The sequence below is a fragment of the Elephantulus edwardii genome, unplaced genomic scaffold (assembly GCF_000299155.1).
Source record: "Elephantulus edwardii isolate Elephantulus edwardi_28Jun2011 unplaced genomic scaffold, EleEdw1.0 scaffold00574, whole genome shotgun sequence".
In the NCBI taxonomy this organism is placed as follows: domain Eukaryota; kingdom Metazoa; phylum Chordata; class Mammalia; order Macroscelidea; family Macroscelididae; genus Elephantulus; species Elephantulus edwardii.
Window position 1 is genome coordinate 151,887 of NW_006400324.1, and position 13,162 is coordinate 165,048.

The 13,162-nt window shown below is 38.2% G+C and overlaps 1 protein-coding gene and 1 pseudogene across 1 annotated transcript in view; both read left to right on the forward strand.

The window, feature by feature from the left end:
- Positions 1 to 13,162, forward strand: part of PPP4R2 (protein phosphatase 4, regulatory subunit 2) — an 85,464-nt gene that overhangs the window by 28,291 nt on the left and 44,011 nt on the right. The window lies entirely within an intron of this gene.
- LOC102846403 lies at positions 7,196 to 11,541 on the forward strand (annotated as a pseudogene).

Below are 13,162 nucleotides of genomic sequence, written 5' to 3' on the forward strand. Positions count from 1 at the left end.
TATTGTACTTCAAGATGGATCTAGCAATTTGGCATTATTTTTCCTTAAGTTAGTGAGTTATTCCATTTGGCATAATGCTCTTTAGACTTTCTCATGATATGGATTCTTTTACAAAACCATTGCTCCTTAGTGTGCTGCATTGTATTCCATTGTGTGAACGTACCACACTTTCTTAATCTGTTTGTTGATGGGCATTCCAGTTATTCCCATTTTCTTGCTAATGTGAATAACGCTGCTGTGAACATCAGTGTACAATTCTTCATTTGTGTGTCTTCTGTTTTCCTTGGAGTATATTCCTAGCAGTTCAATAGCAAAATCATATGAGATTTCTATAGTCAGCTTTTAAAGGAAATGTCAAATTGCATTCCATAGTGATTATACCATTTTACAATCTCACCAGTAGTACATGAGCTTTCTGATCTTTCTATATCCTCTCAAAATGTATTATTTGCTGTCCTGTTAAACTTTGCTGCTACTACTACTGGTAGAAGAAATCTTTTTGTACATATAAGGATTTGATTTTGAGGAGCTCCTAGTTTAGAGGATATGCACAATTGTACATTTTCAGTTATATTTGAGTATTTTTTTAAAAAATTTATTTTATTTCATTATTTTTTTGTGTGTAACGTCAAATCAGATCTGACTGGTACAGGAGGAGATTGTTCCTCCTTCTCCAGCAGAGCATCTGGTGATACTTGAGTATTTTTATGCTTCATTGTTGTTACATGCCATTGAGTCAGAACTGGAGAAAACCTCAAACTATTGGCACTGACTATATAGCTGACACTCTAGTGATTTTTCAAAGGCTGTAAATTGCACAGGAGGGAATTACCCATCTTTCTCCCTCAGAGCAGCTGATTCAAGATGCCAGAGAGGCACCATCTTTGGATTAATCTTAGATTTGGGCTTAAATTTGCCCTTGTTTTTCCTTGGTGATGCTTATAGTTTTAGTTTTATTCCTAGGTCCTTGAGTTGTTACTGTATTTTGTGTAATATCTGAGTCTGGTTACAGAAGCATATTTTCAGATCTTATTCCATGGCTCCAGCTGGTAAATTCAACCTACTGATACTGGGGCACTTCCAGTTTATAGTAGTGCTACAGAAAATAGTACAACTGTCCCTTACATAGCAGAATAACAGAATTCTTTATTCTGTGTAGTGACTGGTTTGGACTCAGACTGTCAGTTTTTCAGAGGAAAACCCAACAGTTAAAATACCAGCCTCAAATGCTTTTGTTTGCAGCATCTCCGGATCTCCTATTTATGATGGTTGTTGGATATCGTTGGCTCAGCTTGTGATTGTATTCAGCATAGTGAAACACTGCTTGATTTTGCATCTTTCTCACAGTCATTCCTATGTTTTGAATCCACTGTGTCAGTATCTTATTGATGGTATTCTTTTTTGCTGACTTCTACTTTACTAAGCAGAATGTCTTTGTCTAGGAACTAGTCCCTTCTCATAATATGTCCAAAGTTTGTGAGACGGGGTCTTATCATCCTTGCTTTTAAGGAACACTTTTGTCTGTACTTATTCCAAGCCAGACATACTAGCATATGTTATCTTCTGTGATAACCCACAGTCGTGAAGTCAGCTTGGATAATGACCCTCCATCAGGTTTCTGAGGCTGCCTTTTTAAAATTTTATTTATTTCCATTCATTGTTTGTTGTTGCACAAGGCTGTCAATTTTTATGGGAGGAGATGACCCCATCTTTTTTCAGCGGAGCAGGTAGTGGACTTGAAACACTGATTTACTGTTAACAGAAATTTTTTTCTATGAAAATAGGTAGGAATTCAGGTGTGTAAATACAAGTGCTTTCTGTAGTTGGGTAAATTCTGTATATTTTGTCTTTTCAGTTTTGTTAAGTGAAATAGTATTGAAAGGCATCACTTGAAGTAAAGGTATGGGAGAGCTTCTGGGAGGTTTGAAAAGAGAAAAAAAATAAATTATTAAAGAGCTTTAAAATGAATAAACTATTGCAGCATTGATGGTATACTTGAAACTTACCGTCACGGTTGTATCTTTTACTCCAAACATATATTTGTTACTGATTTTGCAAGTGCAGCATAGCCAAAGAGTGCCTGGAAAATAAACTGTATGTAAAGGGAATTACTTTTATTACTAATGCTTATAATTTAGATAGTGTGGGGAAAGAGGATGTTAAAGTTTATGGAACAGTAGAAACACGGTTGTTGTTGTTGTTGTATGCTGTTGAGTCAGAACCAACTCATCGCTGACCCTTCAGTGGGTTTTCAGAGACAGTTACAGAAACATAGACACACACTACACCCCATCCCTAGGAGGAGATTGTTGATCCTTTTCCTGTGCTGCAACTTGTGGATTTGAACTGCATGCCTTTGGAATTGCAGTACAACTTCTTACCACTAGGCCACCAGAACTTCCTAGCAAGATGGTAGTAGGGTCAGTGTATTGCAAATTTGGTGAGGTTTCAGAATGTTGATAAAGTATATGTATATGTTGTATATATATTATATCACATATATTACATTTATCAAGAACTGTGTGTGAGTCCTGCATAAAGAGTTACACTGCTGATACAAAGGATGAACCTCTTTGGTTGTTAGAAAATGTGCTGTCTTATCCCATGTGATTTACAGTCTCTGAAAATTGTAGAGTTGATTCCAACTAGATGGCAGTGTGAAAACTAAGGTTTGAAAAAGTTAATGATAAAAAAAAAAGTTGATGTGTAAACAACAACAAAAATCAAGTGTGGTGCCATCAAGTCCGTTTTACCTGTTGGGTTGACTGTGACTCATAGAGACCCTTTGAACAACATGTCAAAATTTTTTCCTATCCTGTGTCATTCTCACCATCTCTGCTGTACTTAAGTGCATTAATGAAGTCACTAATTTGGATCATCTTGTTTCTGGTCTTTCAACTCATGGTAATCTCCCTATTGCATTTCCATAATGGTAAGGGGAGGGGGTGCGGGGGTGGGCACTGTCCATCTTCCTTCTGCAGATGACTGTTGGATTTAAACTAATGTTTTGATTTTTGGATAACCTTAAAATTTAGGTGAATCTTTGATTTTGTTAATCTAGTATTTCATTTGCTTTATATGCATCTGAAAGTTGGACAATGAATAAGGAAATTGGAAGAATCATTGATGCTTTTGAACTGTGGTCTTGGCAAAGACTATAATTATACAGTGTGCACTGCGAAAAAACAAACCTGTTTTGAAGGAAGTGCAACCAGAGTGCTTTATAGAGGGACAGATAATGAAACTTTGTCTCGTGTACTTTGGGGCATATTGTCAAGGAGGGGCTGATCCTTGGAAAAGTGAAAAGAAAGACCCTCCACAAGATGAATTGGCTAAACAGTAGACTGGAGGAAATCAGATTCAGTCAATTTGTTAAAATTTATTGTGAATATCCAGTTTGGAGTTGGGTGAAGTGGCTGAACTCTGTAAGATGGTGCTCTTGTTTTGGTTGAGGATATGTGTGGATTGTTTGGTTTTTGTTTTTTATTTAAGCCTCTTGTTTAGAGTCAACAAGACCTCCTTGTATTTAAAAGTTGGGCCCAAGGGATTATATTTTAATCCCTTGTTTTTATGTATTTTGGAGGAACAGTCTTCTAAGTCATACAGCACTATTGTCAGTTTGCTGAGGTAATCTGGGTTTGTTGTGACACTGAACCTTGTGTCATTAGTGGATCAAATGCTATAAAGGCTGCCCAGGGTGTGGACAATGTTTGGTGGAGTTACCAGTTTAAGACAGGTTTGGAAGCAAGAGTGCCATCCACTTCCTAAACCACATGCCTCTGGAAACTGAACTTGGATAAATGGATGATAGTTATCCAGGCTTTTTTTCATAGGGTCACTGTGAGCAACAACAATCAGCAACAACAATAACATGTATCTATAAAACCACAGAAATTCCATTTAATAATTCTTAAGTGTTCAGTACATCCATTCATTGTGTGTTTGTCACCGTTGCTTATTTCCAAAACTAGAAAACATTTAAATGTTTTTAAGGTTTTATTTTTATCAATGTTTAATGAATTAAATCATTTAACAGTGGTATTAAAAGAGTTTTAAAGTTTAGTGATGTTCGCCTTTCTCCATTTTAGGCATCACAGAGATAACCAGTTTACTATTTCAAAATAGCAGTTTTATGATTACTCATTTCGAAAGTAGCAGCCTTTTCATGTTACTTTTTGGGTTGACTTTTTGAAAATATAATTAATGATTTCCAGTAATAACAGTGAAGTTTCCGTTTGTTTTCCCTCACTTCTTTCATTTGTACACTGTACTTTCTAATCTAGTTGCCCAAGTTTTCCAGTAAAATTATATGAAAATTTAACGAGATCAATTTTTAGTGTCCTCTCTGTTGTGCCTTTGTGAATGCTGTTCACCCTCCTTTTAATTTTCTACAGTTGTTAGCTGCTGTTAAATTAACTCCTAACTTTTTGTAGTCACAGTCAAGTCATATCTGATCTACATGTTTCTGTTACCCGTTGCAGATTCGACTGTTGTGATCTAGAGGATAAACATTAGCTGAGTTTTGGAAGTAGACCACCAAGTCTATCTTTTTTGTCTCTCTTAACCTGGGATCTCCCTTTTGACCTGTTCAGTATTGTAACACACATGTACACACACCCCTTCACTGACAGTCAAGAGGTGGCATATCTGAAAAACTGTGGCTAGTTTGGGTCCCACCTTTAAATTCCAGAATTTTGAGGGTAAAATCTGTTTAAAATTGTCTAGTACTCGCTCATCATCTGTGGCTGTGCTAAATTTATTTTATATTTCAATAACAGCTATTACAGAGTCATAATGATTTATATATGCACATTTCAGTTAGTGGAAAAACTGAACAGTAGTTATTTCCTTTGCTATAAATCACATGAGTTGACAACCTTACTTGGTACAGAAAAGATTCCCCCCTTTTCAGTTATCTACTTTGTTGTACCATCCATAAAATAACTGTAAGTAATACTTCATGATGTGTTATTTTCTACTTGTTCAATGTCTGTATATCTTCTATAATTATTTTTTTTAGTTAAGAATAGGATGTTTTGTATTTATTTTGTACTTATAATTGCTGTTTATCTTGATATGGTGTAAGGTGAATTGGTAAAATGAGAAAAGGATGTAGGGCGTTGTTGTTGGTTGCTGTTTTGAGTATGACTTCTAGAGATTTTATAAACAACAGACTTGAGCCCATTGCTATAGCCCTTTTGCTGACCCTGCACCTTTCAAGCATAATGTTTCTTTCCAAGGAATAGCCTCTCCTAGCAACATGTCCAGAGTATGAGAGATGATGCTTTGCCTCCAAGGAGCGCTCTGACTACACTTCTTCCAAGACATGACTGTTTTGTCAATCCATGGGATATTCAGTACTTTTTTCCAACACCACAACTTCAAAGGCATCAATTCTTCTATCATCCTTATTCATTGATCAGCTCTCTGGTGCATAGTGAATGATTGATAAAACTGTGGCCTGAATCAGGTACACCTTAGTCTTCAAACTGACATCATTGTCTCTTACATATTTTGGAGATGTCCCTGACAGACTTATCCAATGTGTCTCCTGATTTCCTAATTTCTGGTACCAAGGATGTTGATTGTACTTCCAAGCAAGATTAAATCATTATAGCTTCAGTCTTTTCTCCATCTGTAGTAATGTTGACAGTTAGTCCTGTGGTGAGAACCTTTGCTATCTTAATATTGAGATATAATAAATACCAAAGACTGTATAGTCTTTGATCTTCTGTAGCAGTTGTTGGAAGTCCTCCTCACTTTCAGAGAGCAAGGTTGTGTCACCTGCATAACACAGGCTGTTATGAGTTTTTCTTTGATCCTGGTGCCACATTTCTCTTCATAGAGTGCAGCTTCACAGATTACTTAAATGACATATGGATTGAATATGGACAAAGGATACATCTCAAATGCACCCTTCCTGATTTTAAACCATACAGTGTTCCTTTGCTAAGGTTGAACAGCAGCATCTTTCTCTAGGTGTAGATATCGAATGAGTTCAAGTAAGTGTTCTGGGACTTCCATTCTTCTCAATATTAGTCATTGTTTGTTACGATATATGCAATCAAATACCTTTGCATAGTCAATAAAATACAAATGGACATTCTTCTGGTAGTCTCTTTCAGCCAAGATCCATCTGATATCAGCAGTGATATCCCTGGTGCCATGGCCTCTTCTAAACCTAGCATGAACATCTTCCTGTTCTCTTGTCACTGTACTATTCTAACTGTTTTGGGGATGCCCTTCAGCAATATTTGTTTGTGTGAGATATAATATTGTTTGATAATTTCCCATATTCTGTTGGTTTATCTTTCCTGTGAATAGCAACAAATAGGGATTTCTTCTAGTCAGTTAGCCAGGCATCTATTCTCCAAATTTTCTGGCTTATCCTGGTGAGCACATCAAGGGCTGTAGGTGAAACATATCAGTTGGTATCTCATTGATTCCTGGTGCCTTATTTTTTTGCCAGTGCTTTAAGTGCAGCTTGATGATCTTCACTATTGGCTTGTTCATATGGTATTTCTTAAAATTTTTCTGTGTTGACTAATCTTTTTTGGTACAGTGACTTTGTGTATTCCTTCCATCTTATTTTGGTTCTACCTGGATCAATCAAGATTTTGCCATAGCTCTCTCAATATTGCAACTAAAGGCTTGAATTTGTTTTTCAGTTCTTTCAGCTTGAGAAATGCTGAGCAAGTTGTACTCCTTATTCTTTAATTTTAGCTTTCTGCACATTATTGTAAAATAAAATATTTTGCTTCGTTGTCTTGATCTGCCCTTTGAAATCCTTTGTTAAGCTCATTTACTTTGGCATCTTCCTTTTGTTTTGGCTTCTCTGCACTTGGGCAATTTTCATAGTCTCTTTTGACATCCACTTTTTTCCCTTTCTCTTCTTTATAATGACCTTTTGCTTTCTTTATGAAAAATATCTTTGATGTTATTTCACAGTTCCTTGGTCTTTGATTTCAATGCCAGAAACCTGTTTTTGAGAGGACTCTTAAATTCAGGTGGGATTGCCTGAATTAGGTTCTTGTGTACTAGTTTACTTTTCTTCTGCTTCAATTTGACCTTGCACAATAGTAATTTATTCATCTGTCATAATGTTGGTCCTCAGACATTTGTCGTCTTGATGTTTTTAAGATTGGCAATGTAACATGCTAATAGCTATCATGCTAATATTTCACTGATTTGTAGGATGGTTGGAAATGCTGAAGGTTTGTGGTAAAAGCTTTGTAGCTAAAAATTTACATACGATTTACACATTTCAGTGGTTTTTATGTATTTGGAGTTAAGCAGCCATCGAGACAAATTTACAAAGTTTTCATAACACCCATGTTTATTGCGGCTTTGTTCGCAATCGCAAAGACCTGGAAACAACCCATATCAAAAAATGAATGGACAGAAAAGCTCTGGTTTATTCACACAATGGAATACTATGCAGCATTGAAAAACAATGAACTCATGAAATACTAGGCAAAATCGATGACCCTGGAGGACATTATGCTGAATGAAATATCTTAGTCACAAAAGGACAAATATTGCATAGAGCCCCTCTTATAAAATGGGACTGACATCGGGGTTGAGGGAAGGCAGAGAAGGAGGGGAGGAATGATGTATATTGCATTGAAACAGACGAGGGAGAGAACTGTTTAAAGGGCTATATAATTAGGTATTATTTTCTTGACAGGAGTCCAGAATGAAGGCTGCATGTGTAGTGGACTTTGGGGAAGGGATTGTATAACAATGAAAGAGTTTTCTTTTACTTTTCAAGGAAAAGAGTGAATTGTCAGAGAAGGGGTGGGCAGGGAGAAAAGTGCAACAATGAATGGAAATTTAAAAAAAAAAAAGAAAAATATGAATTCCTTGGAATAAATGAACAAAGCAAAATATTACAATGAAATGTGCAAGGAGTTGGAGTCAGAAAATCAAAAGGGCTGAACTCGCTCAGCATATCTTAAGCTCAAGGAACTGAAGAACAAATTCAAACCTCGAGTTGCTGTAGTCAAGGATGCTTTCAGCAGAATGTTAAATGATCCAGGAAGTATTAAAAGAAGATGGAAGGAATATACTGAGTCACTGTATCGAAAGGAATTGGAAGACACAGAAGAATTTCATGAAACAGCATATGAGCAAGAGCCTATGGTGATGAAAGAAGTAGTTCAGGCTGCTTTGAAGAAAATGGCAAAAAATAAGGCTCCAGGAATAGATGGTATACCAATTGACATATTTCAGTTAACAGATGCTGCCCTGGACGTGCTCACCAAGTTGTGCCAAGAAATCTGGAGAACGACCACTTGGCCAACTGACTGGAAGAGATCGATATTTGTTCCTATCCCAAAGAAAGGTGACCCAACAGAATGTGGAAACTACAGAACAATCTCACTGATTTCACATGCAAGCAAGATTTTACTGAAGATTATCCAAAAACAACTGGAACAGCGCATCAACAGAGAACTACCAGAAGTCCAGGCTGGGTTTAGAAGGGGTCGTGGTACTAGAGATATTGTAGCTGATGTTAGATGGATCTTGGCTGGAAGCAGGGAATACCAGAGGAATGTCTATCTGTGTTTCATTGACTATGCAAAGGCATTTGACTGTGTAGATCATAACAAACTATGGCTGACTCTGAGAAGAATGGGAATCCCAAAACACGTAATTGTTCTAATGGGAAACTTATACTTGGACCAGGAGGCAGTCGTCAGAACAGGGCAAGGGAACACTGCATGGTTCAAAATTGGGAAGGGCGTATGCAAGGGATGCATCCTATCTCCATACCTTTTCAACCTATATGCAGAACAGATTATCTGGGAGGCTGGGCTCTATGAGGAGAAATGTGGGGTCAAGATTGGTGGACGATTTATCAACAGCCTGCGTTATGCGAATGACACAACCCTGCTTGCTGAAACTGAAGAGGACCTGAAGCGCCTGCTGCAGAGTGTCAAGGACTGCAGCCTACAATATGGATTGAGGCTCAGTGTCAAGAAGACAAAGATTCTCACCACTGGACCAATTGGCAGCATCAGGATGGATGGTGAAGAGATTGAGATTGTACACAGCTTTAGTTTGCTTGGCTCCATAGTCAACAGTCTTGGCACCAGCAGCCAGGAAATTAAAAGGCGCATTGCCATGGGAAAGTCTGCTGTTAGGGACCTCTCCAAAGTACTGAAGAGCAATGGTGTCTCTCTGGAGACTAAGGTGTGTCTGATACAGGCTGTGGTCTTCGCAATCCCTTGTTATGCATCAGAGAGTTGGACAATGACCAAGGAGGATAGAAGGAGAATTGATGCCTTTAAGCTGTGGTGCTGGAGGAGAGTATTGAGAATACCCTGGACTGCTAGGAAAACAAACAGATTTGTCCTGGAAAGGGTTAAACCGGGTGGCTCCTTGGGGGCAAGGATTCTGAGGCTCTGTCTAACATACTTTGGACATGTTGTTAGGAGACCGGTCCTTGGAGAGGGACATCATGCTTGGGAGGGTGGAGGGACCGCACAGGAGAGGAAGGCCCTCTATGAGGTGGATTGATTCGGTGACTGGGATAATTGGAATGGGAGTATCAGAGACAGTGCGATTGACAGAGGACAGAGCGGAGTTTAGGGCTGTTGTACATAGGGTCGCTATGAGTCGCAAGCGACTCGACGGCACATAACAACAACAAACAAATGAACAGTTCCTACTTTGGGGAATTGGGGGGGGAAGAAATCCTTTACTTTTTTTTTTTAATAATTTTAATGAGCATTTACAGAGATTTTGGATTTCCATTCATTCATTGCTGCACTTCTGAAACCCTTTACTTTTTAGCCATTACCATCCCTTACATATCCTTGGTAGTTGACTAATTGTCTGTTGATTTGCTTAGGGGTTATGTTTTTATTAAACAATCTTAAACACACAAATTTTGTGATTGGCTTCTTCAGTTTCTTTCGCTTTGAAGATTCATGCTATAGTATACACTCTTAACATCATTCCTTTTTACTGCTGAGTAATACTTCATTTTATGAATATAGCACACACATGTCCTTTGAGTAATTGACGGATATTTCATAACTTTGTACCCTTTTAGCTTTTGTGAATAAATACTGTTCTGAACATTAATTCAGCTTAGTCTTTAGGAAGTTGTGCTGCTAACTCAAGCATGGCATCTCCCACAGTTGGTCATTCTCCTCCTGTATAATTTGCAGTCTCTCAAATCCTGCTGGAGGGATAGCTTTGAGTTAGTTTTGATTTGACTGCAATGCTTGAGTGAGTGATGAACATTTTTGTTCAAACTTGCATTTTCGTTTCTCTTGTATCTGTACCTGTGAGTGGGATTACTGGACTACAAGGCAAATGTAAGCTTAATATTTTGAGGAACTGGCCGTCCTAGCCACCACGATGACCTTCCCCCACAGCATCGCCATCCCCGGAGACAGCAGCAGCTACTAGATCCCTCACGCAAGCAGCAGGTTCTAGTCCTGGCTTCCCCCAACCCCAGCACCACCAGCAGTAGCAGCCATAGCAACTCAGAATGGGATCAGCTAAGCAAGACGAACCTTTGTATCGGAGGACTGCCTCCCAACACCACAGATGAGGAATTCGTGAAGTTGTGTCAGCCTAATGGAAAAATAATTTCTACAAAGGCAATTTTGGATAAGACAAACAAATGCAAAGGTTATGGTTTTGTCGATTTTGACACCCCTGCTGCAGCTCAGAAAGCTGTATCTGTATCTGTCCTGAAGGCTAATGGGGTTCAAGATCACATGGCAAAGCAACAGGGACAAGATCCCACCAACCTGTATATTTCTAATTTGCCACTGTCCTTGGATGACAAGAACTTGAAAACATGCTCAAACCATCTGGACAAGTTATTTCTACAAGGATACTTTGCGATTCCTGTGGGACAAGTCATGTTGTTGGCTTTGCTAGGATGGAATCAGCAGAAAAAAATATGAAGCTGTTAATTGGCCATTTTAATGGTAAATTCATTAAGACACCTACAGAACCTTTGTTGTGTAAGTTTGTGGATAGGGGGCAGAAGAAGAGGCAAAATCCAAATAACATCCCTAATGGAAGACCCTGGCATAGAGAACGAGAGGTGAGATTTGCTGGAATGACCCTTATTTATAACCCAACTACAGCTGCTATACAGAATGGATTTTATCCTTCACCATACATTATTGCTACAGACTGAATGATCACTCATACTTCTGTTACACCCTATATTGCATCTCTGTGTCTGCTTACTAGGTGGCAAAGGAAACCAGAGAAAACAAGTATCGGGGCTCTGCAAAGTCCTTCCAGGATGCAACCTCAGTTGTATATCCTACAGCACCCCAATGCCATGTTAACTCCCTTAATGGAGCACACCATGAATCTCTGATCAGAAGATGAGTCATCTGTAATTAGGCAGCACCAGAATATACATCTATGCAAGGATCCTATTTGCCACAGTATGCACACATGCAGACAGCACCTATTCCTGTCGAGGAGGCAAGTGGTCAGCAGCAGGTGGCTAGAGAGACATCTAATGACCATTCTCCATATACCTTTCAACCCAGTAAGTAACTGAGATGTACAGAGGGGTGTTCTTACATGAAGAAGGATGTGAATGCTGAACAATCCAGGATTTTTCTGATCAGTTGTGCTTTAGGAAATTATTGACAGTTTTGCACAGGTTCTTGAAAACGTTGTTTATAATGAAATCAACTAAAACTTTTTGTTATAAGGTGTATAAAGTCTTCTAAATTCATCTAGTAGCTGTTCGCCTGAACAGGCTTATTTTAGTAATTTATATATATACCCACACAACAAAGCAAGGGATTTTTATAAAAATGCAAAAAAATGGGAGGGAGGAGAAAAAATAAAACTTCCGTTTTCTGGGTATGCACAAAGACCATGAAGACTTAACTCAAGTGCAAGACCGAATTTTTGTGGTTTTGTTCATTTTCTGTTTTAATTTGTATTTTTTAATGCTGTATGAAATGGGGTTTCCGAAGTTTAAATAGTCCGACATCACCAATGATGTTCCATGCTTGCAGTGCAAGTGTTGCAGAAATTCAGTGTCGCTGTAGTGTGAAGTGTCTTATCTATCCTCTTCTATCGATTCCAATTTGCCTTAAATCTTTTAATGCTGTAGCTGTTTCAGTAAAGTTAGTTCAAACTAAGATGTAGAATACTTTGACCAAATGTGCTAATCTCTTATGCCTTATAAAACAGCAGCATAGGGCTTTTAACAGGTAGTCAATAAAGTTGCTGAAATTGCAGGATGAAAAGGGAAGCCACAGACTGGGAAAAAGTATTTGGAAATGACATGTCAGATAAGGGACTTATACCTAGAATTTATAAAATACTTGAGCACCACAATAAGATAAAGGTAAATAATCCACTTGAAAAATGGGCACAGGATATGAACACACAGTTCACCAAAGAAGACATTCAGATGGCCAAGAAGCACATGAAGAAATGTTAAAAATCCCTAGCTCTAAGAGAGATGCAAATCAAAACAACTATGAGATATCATCTCATCCTAGTAAGAATAGCAAAATTGAGCAGAACAGTAAGCAACAAATAATGCTGGTGAGGTTGTGGAGAAACTGGAACTCTAATTCACTGTTGGTGGGAATGTAAAATGGTACAGCCGCTGTGGAAAGCAGAGTGGCACTTTCTCAAAAAATTGCAAATAGAGATACCATTTGACCCAGCAATTCCATTACTGGGAATAATTGCCATCCAAGCAGATATATGCACACCCATAATTGCCATCCAAGCAGATATATGCACACCCATGTTTATCGTGGCTTTGTTCACAATAGCAAGGAGTTGGAAGCAACCTAAGTGCCTATCAACAAATGAATGGATAGAGATGCTGTGGTATATTCAGACAATGGAATACTATGCTACATTGAAAAATAAGGAACTCATGCAATATTATTCAAAATGGGTGACCCTGGAGGACATTATGCTGAGTGAACTATCTCAGCCACAAATGGACAAATACTGCATAGTGCCACTGTTGTAAAATGGGACTGACATCAGGGTTGGGGTAAGACTGAGAAAAACTGGATAAATTATGTATACTATACTGAAACAGATGAGGGAAAGAACAGATTAAAGGCGATAAATGATAGGGTATTATGGTTATCATGAGAGTCCAGAATGAAAGTTGCATGGTGATGTGTATGCGGGG